We start from the raw sequence: 7908 nt of genomic DNA, 5'->3' as shown, positions 1-7908 counted from the left end.
AGAGGTGATTTTTTCTGAAAGATTTTATTTATTTATTCATGAATGACACGGGGAGAGAGAGGGAGGCAGAGACAGAGGCAGAGACATAGGCAGAGGGAGAAGCAGGCTCCATGCAGGCTCCATGCAGGGAGCCCAACGTGGGACACGATCCTGGGACTCCAGGATCACGCCCTGAGCTGAAGGCAGACGCTCAACCGCTGAGCCACCCAGGCGTCTCAAGGAGTGATATTTAAAGTAAGTCTGGAAGGATGTGTAGAAGTTTCCCCAGATGGGAAGGTGGGACCTCCATTCTGGACAGAGGCCATAGCAAAGGCAGGATGGGGGGAAGGTTCAGGAAAGTCAAAGAGGTTCTGATTGCCCAGAGAATAGCTCCCAATCATTCCTGTGTCTTTATTCCAAAACCTGAAGATCCTAAACCCCAGTGTCCAAGAGCAGCATTGCCAAGAGGCAGGAAGAAAATATCGGCCCCTTTAGTTTTTTGCAGCCAGGCCTTGTTCCCACCACATACCACATAACACCCAAAATTTAGAAGAGGTTCAGACACTGGGCAGTTGAAATGCCCTATGCTCTCTGCAAAGGCAAAGTGGAAAATTCAGGAATGGAACTCAGTGTCAGTGCTCTGTGTGATTCCTTTCTACAGTCACTGTTCCTATAACCTTTCTATGAGGTTATTTTTTTACCTTTTTTTTTTAACTATTCCATTTCTAGGAATTCGCCCTACAGATAAACTCAAACATGAAAACAAATAGACACACAAGAACATTCACTGTAGTACATGTTGTAATAGTAAAAATCAACAAATGAAAGTTAAAAACAAATGAAAGTTCCATTTATAAGCATAAGTTAAACTCAATATGGTATAATTCCTACATTTGAACATTATGGGGCTACTTTAAAAGAGTAGACCAGTTTTGTTGATTTGGAAAGACACCCACGATAAACTAAGTGTGAAAAATCAAGATGTCAAACAATGTTATAGTATGCTACCCTGTGTGGTGTTTCTGAGACTATGCAGTTATAGATTTTACACGTGGAAAACTGGAGTAGTGATATGTAGAAATTATTGAAGGTGATTACCTCTGGGAAACAGAATTAAGAGTCTAAAGTGAAAAAAAATTATTTTTTCCTTTGTGTATCCTTGGCTTTTACATTTTTACCATGTGTATTATTTCCATAGCGAAAATTAATGTGCAGGTCTATTCACTTGTAAATTAACTCTGTTAATTAATTTTAATAGAACATGTGCCATGTATACAAAGTCCATTTATAAATTCACTCAATTAACATTGAATAAGGGTTTATTATGCCCCCAAGCAAGTGCTAGCTCTTGGGATTATGTGTATCCACAAAAGAAAATTAAGACAGAGATCCTGCCTTCTTGTAGCTCATCGTCAAGAGGGGGAGCCAGTCAAATAAATTTATAGCAAGAAAAAATTAGCGTCATAAGTGAGAAAAGCCCTGAAAACTATGGGACCATAGAATATGATACCTGACATAGATGGTATGTTGAGGAAGGCTTTCTTAAGGAGGTGCTATGTGCAGGGACTTTTGAGAGATGAATAGAATAGATTTAAAAGGAAGATGAAAAGGGAAAAAGCTTTTCAGGAATAAAGAACAAAATCCATCCAGCACACTGGACAATATGGTCAGATGGGTAGGTAGATTTTTTTTTTAAGATTTATTTATTTATTTCAAGGGGAGGGAGGAGCAGAGGGAGAGAGAGAATCTTAAGCAGACTCCCCACTGAGCGCAGGGCCCAACTCAGGGCTCAATCCCACCACCTTGAGATCATGACTTGAGCTGAAATCAAGAGTCAGATGCTCAACTGACTGAGCCACCCAGGTGCCCCAGGATGGGTACGTAGTTTTAATCACAACAAACACATACATTGAATACTTAGAATTTAAAGATGCTCTTGTAATGGAATAGTATACAACCACTAAAAAGAAAAGGTTGGAATCAAGAGTCAGTTGGGCAGTGTTTAGGAATGTAGGCTTTGGATATTAGATATTAGATATTAGATATTAGATATTGGGTTTAGATACTAGATCTGGTTCAGATCCTGGCTCTACCGCTTGTAAGCTATGTCATGTTCCTTAACTTCTCTCTGTCTAATTTCCTTCCCATAAAAAGAAAATAATGACAATATGTTCCTCACAGGATTCTAGAGAGTAGTTGAATAAAGTGATATGTATAATATTCCTACCCCAGTGCCTGCCACAAACTTAGCACTGTATTCAGTAAGTAACAGTCATACTCCCATGGATTGATATCAAGCTTATATTAAAGTGTGGAGGGTGGGGGTGAGGGGGGAAGCCTGGGTGGCTCAGCAGTTGAGTGTCCGCCTTCAGCTCAGGGCGTGATCCTGGGGTCCTGGGATCGAGTCCCACTTCGGGCTCCCTGCAAGGAGCCTGCTTCTCCCTCTGCCTGTGTCTCTGCCTCTCTGTGTGTGTGTGTGTCTTTCATGAATAAATAAATAAAATATTTTAATAAATAAATAAATAAAAATGAAGTGCAGGGGGGAGGAGGCAAATGGCCTTTTATCTTTATGATATTATCTCATTTCAGCAGGTATTTTTCTACCGTGCTCACTAAAATGTGCCCTTCGGTATATAGACAACATCCAATAAATGGCTGTTGAAAGAATTAATTCCTGTAAAAATAAAAAAATGTGTATGGCCTTTGCTAACATATACAGAGAAAAAGAAACTCAAAAGATATATACCAAACTACTAATAGGTGTTATCTCCGGAATGGCAGGATTATGAAGGATTCACCCTCCTTAAATCCTACTTTCCTGTAACAAATATTTTTACAAGGAGCCTGATACCTTGGAAAAAGCAAGTAAAAGCAATAGTAGTGACAGACATTGTCCCTGCGCAGGGTTTTGGAAAATTAGCAAACATGACTAAATTAAGGGCTTGCAAAACACTTGTAATTGGGGGTCAGAGCCCTGCCACCATGTGAGGAGGCCCGAGCCAGTCCGCCGAGTGATGAGAGACAGGAAGTCCACTCCCACAACCAGCCAACAGCCACCCAACCACCAGACATGTGAGTGAAGCCATCTGACACCAGACAGCCCCCTCTGACCGCAGACACGTGAACCAGCACAGGCAGCCAAGATCAGCCAAGCTCAGCCTAGCCCAGAGAAGCACCTGGCACAATGACGACCTAAATAGATAGCTGTTATTTCGAGGCCACTGATTTCTGGGGTGACTTGCGGTCTGCCACAGAACAACAGGTAACCAACATAAATTATTTTAGTCACATGGCTTCTAAACAAAGTGATCAACTGTATATGATTTTTCAAATGGGGGAAAAAATAAATAAAAAACATGCAGCAAAATCACCACCAAGTATTTGCAAAGGACCCTTTGGGTTAAATGAAACTGTATCATATTGGGGGCTGCCTTTTGAAAAGGACAACAGACACGAGAATATAGTAATATAGTAGTAGTTTATATATTATGTAAGGATATATAATATTCTTTTTTTAATTTTTTAAGATATATAATATTCTTACACATAATATTTTTTTGAAGATTTTATTTATTTATTCATAAGAGAGAGGCAGAGATATAGGCAGAGGGAAAAGCAGGCTCCTTGCAGGGAGCCTGCTGTGGAACTCGATCCCGGGATGCCAGGATCACGCCCTGAGCCACACCCAGGCATCCCCATAATATTTTTGTATTATATTCTCACATATAGTATTTTTACATATTATATAAGATTATAATGCATTAAGGGCCCTAGCTTTCTGATCATAAGAAGAACCAACGCTCACCCTGGCATAATATATATTTGGCTTCCTTTTGAGATGATACAATAGGTAATAAAGTGACTGATTAAATTTCATGGAATAGGGGCAGCCCTGGTGGTGCAGTGGTTTAGTGCCGCCTTCAGCCCAGGGCCTGATCCTAGAGATCCAGGATTGAATCCCATGTCAGGCTCCCTGCATGGAGCCTGCTTATCCCTCTGCCTGTGTCTCTGCCTCTCTCTCTGTGTCTCTATGAATAAATAAATAAAAAATCTTAAAAAAAAAAAAGAAAGTAACTTTTAAAAAATAAAATAAAATAATTTCATGGAATATCTATATATCTTCATGATGAAGTCATTTCTTAAAAATTACCCTGAACCTTTTCCTTTGGACATTCCTGAAGCATAAAGAGGCAGAGTCAACCCACTAGCAAGGACATACCTTTCGCGGCTGGGTTTCCCATTAACACACGCATCCCCACATTTGTTCCTCCCCGCACCTCTGAAGATAGGTATGACTATTCCGATGTGACAACTGAGAGAGTGAGGCCCAGAGAAGTTAAGCAACCTGCCCAAGTCCACACAGCAAATAGCTGATAGTGCTAGCCTCAGGGCCAGGTCTTCTACATCCAGATCTCTCATTTTCATTACTTCACCACACATGCTCTGAGATACTTTGGTGTCATTGGGGAAGTGAGATGAGTTTACCCCGAGCATCCAATAATCAATTGATAACATTCACGTAGTGTTTGCTGAATGCCAGGTGTTACTCGAAGCACTTTATGTACATGAATTCATTTTATCCTCACAGGCCTAGAGGTAGGGACTCAGATTGCCTGCATTTTACTAATGAAGGAACTAAGATATATAGAGATGAACTGAGGTGACCGAGATCACATAGCAAATAAGAGACAGAGCCAGGATTCCAACCCGGGAAATGTAGTTCAGTAATCAAGACTCCCAAGCCAGTAAGCTGCTGCACCGCAACTCCTGTCCTGGTTTGCCTGGGACTGAGATGTTTGCATGGATGCTGGACTTTCAGTGCTAAAACAGGACAGTTCCAGGCAAACCAGGACAGAGGAACACCTTGTCTGGAACAGAGATTATGAATCAGCAGGTCCCAAGCCACCTCGCACCCATTCTGTTTGAACCACGCAGTATTTTGAAGAAAAATAGAGCCAACATCTAAAAATCTGAAGGCATCACATCAACAGCTGTACTGGGGGAGAGATCTGGCCCTAGGGGTGCGCATTTAGGCAGGGGAACAATCAGGTGTTGCTAGGTAGCCACTGGGCCCTGTTGTCCTGGCAAGAGCCAACCTCGACCCTCTAGGCCCCACTATACACGTGCAGTGTCACATGCACTGATCTCAGCCAGCTGGGCCCATTTCTGCGCCTGACTAGACATTTGAGTGTGGGACCCGGCTTCACGGCATCACCCTGATGCGCTAGGTCAGGGCTTCCGCACCTTCAAATCACCTGGGGGGCGGGGCCTGTGAAGGTGCCCCCAATACCTCAACCTAATAGAATCAGAACTTCTGGGAGTGGGTCCCAGCAGAATTCTTTAAAACTCCCAGGATTCCACTGTGCAGCCAGGTTGGCACACACCCCAAGATTCAACGTGCACATGAATCATCAGGACACCTTGTTAAGATGCAGGTTCTGATTCAAGAGGTCAGGGTAGGGCCCGAGAGTCTGCATTTCTACCAAGCTCCAAAATGATGGGAATGAAAAAAAAAATGATGGGAATGGTGCATTTTCGGGGACCACACATTGAGAGGCAAGGGACCAAAAGACAGCACCTCCTTAGCTCTGCGTTCTTCCCACCTGAGCAGGCCGGTCTCCCCAGCTCCCGTCTCCTGGAGCCTCATCAGTGCTTTGGGCAGCAAGGACCAGAGAGGGGCAGTGAGCAGCCCAAGGCGACCCAGAGCTTCTCGAACCACCCAGAGCCCTGATCTCTGTTGTTTCCTGCCACACGGGGCTACGTCCTCCGCCAGGTGACTTCACCCAGCCATCCAATCACAGCACCTGCTAGCTCACTTTGCAAGGAGAAGCTAGGGCGCAGCTCCCCATGGAGAAGTCAGCTCTGGCCAAATCTGCTCCTGGATGCATGCAGGTGTCAGTCCTGGGTGGAAGGGGGCCCGGGGGAAGGTCAGGTACCCAGCATGCATGCCCGAGAGAACAGGGGCTGATGGAAAGGGGAGAGCATGCTGAGGAGCTGGAGCCCAGGACGGCCACCTCCCCTGGCCCAAATGAGGACACCCCATGGTGCCTGAGTCAGAGGACCTGTGAGCTCAGCCCCTGGGGCTGCTGGGCTGGGAGGGTGAGTCAGAGGGTGTGTAGTGGAGTGAACTTCTCTCTGGCCAAATATGGGGCTCTGCTCTGCTTCGTCTTGCCATTCGGGCTGCCAGAGGCCAAAGGCTGGGTCTGCTCCGCATGACAGCAAGGTTCCTGATGAGGAGGAGAAGCTTTCCACGCTCTCCGACCCCTCTCCCCCTCCCTGCCCAGCGGCTGGCACTTGGCTCTGTCCTCTCCGAGGACCTGGTCAACTCCTGGCCTGCACATCTGCTCGCCCCACATCACTATACGAAGCATAAAATAGAGAAGTAATAACACATTTTGAAACGGTGGTTTTGCGGTAACAAGGTCCTGCTCTGCTATCCTGGATTCACAGGGCTGCAGGCCTCGGGGAGATGGGGAGAGAAGAGACCACGTCTTACCTTTCCAGATGCCCCCCTTGTTCCACACACAAAGCCTGGGACGGGGTCAGCACGATCAACTATTGGTGAAAGAAAATTAATGACCACGCGCCTTCTGTGTACGTGGGTGTCACTCCCGGCCACTAATTCCTCCAGGAAATAATAATTTGCATAGATTGCCCTATATGCCAGGCATGGTGCTCAAACTCTTCTCCCAGGAGCTTATTAATTATGAATATTAATTCATTTCATGCCTCCAGCAATTATATGAGGAACGTACTGCGTTCACCCTCATTTTACAAGTGAGGAACCTAAGGCCCAGAGATGTTCAGAAACTCACCCGAGGTCATCCAGCCCTAAAGTTGTAGAATCAGGATTCTTACCCCAATGGCGTGGCCTCAAATTCTGTGCTCTGAATGGTTTTCCATTCGTGTCTGGTCTCTGATGCCCAGCACAGAGCCTGGCACAGGACATGCAATAACAACTGTGTGTTGACTGAATGAATGGAATAATTGATTTGTTAAGTACTGTGCGTGTGTGTGTGTATGTGTGTGTGTGCGTGTCTCCCATCAGACACTGAATGTCTCAAAGTATTGGGCGTGGGTCTTGCCAAGGCCTTCCCATGTATTTAACAAATGGCTTCAGGGAGAACGCATTGAAGAATGGATGTTTCTAAATGCCCACATGCTTGGTTTGTGATCGGAGCACCCAGGCAGCTGACTGAGGTTTTCAGGGTTGACTCAGATGTCCAGGAAGAGACTCAGATGTCCATGGCCAAGAGTTGGGGCCAGCTTCACGGCCATGTGACTTGTACAGTGGCACAGGGTCCCGTGCTCAGTAAGTTCCCTCCACTTGTTCAATGTTCTACAGTCACCATCTTGAAGTTCTGAATTTTTGAACAAAGGGGCTTCCTGGTTTTAGTTTACACTGGGCCCCACAAATCATGTAGCCTGTACTCACAGGGGTCACTAAAGCCCATGAAGATGCCTATAGGGAAGGAGAGGTAAGGAAAGTGTCTTCAGGAGCAGTGTGTCCCTGGCCTCCAGGAGCCAAGCTTTGGTGGTGGTGAGCATCTTGGTGGTGGGGCACCGGCTCAGGAATTCCAGCCCTGGCATGCCTCCTGAAGGGGCCCTGAACCTCATCAGCCCTCCCTAAGAGCTTCTCCTGGAGACACCCTTGGTCGCCAGACTCCAACAGCTTCGAACACACAGGCCAGCTTCTCCAGCCTTGACCCATTTCAGCCTCAGGGTTGCTAGTGCCAGCACGTGTGGTCACAAGCTAAGCACCGGATGAAGCCCTCCCTCGTCTTCATTTGCTGCTCACAACCACCACCTTGTGGGACGGGTTTTGGGTTCTTTTACCCCATTTTAAGCATCCGAGTTAACAAGAGGCATGATCAAGCGTAAATAAATCATTCCAAGTCTCTTGTTCTTAACCAACGGCCCCTACTACCC

The sequence above is a fragment of the Canis lupus genome, chromosome 13, assembly GCF_011100685.1.
Source record: "Canis lupus familiaris isolate Mischka breed German Shepherd chromosome 13, alternate assembly UU_Cfam_GSD_1.0, whole genome shotgun sequence".
Classification (NCBI taxonomy): domain Eukaryota; kingdom Metazoa; phylum Chordata; class Mammalia; order Carnivora; family Canidae; genus Canis; species Canis lupus.
Note: the sequence above shows the minus strand (reverse complement) of the source record.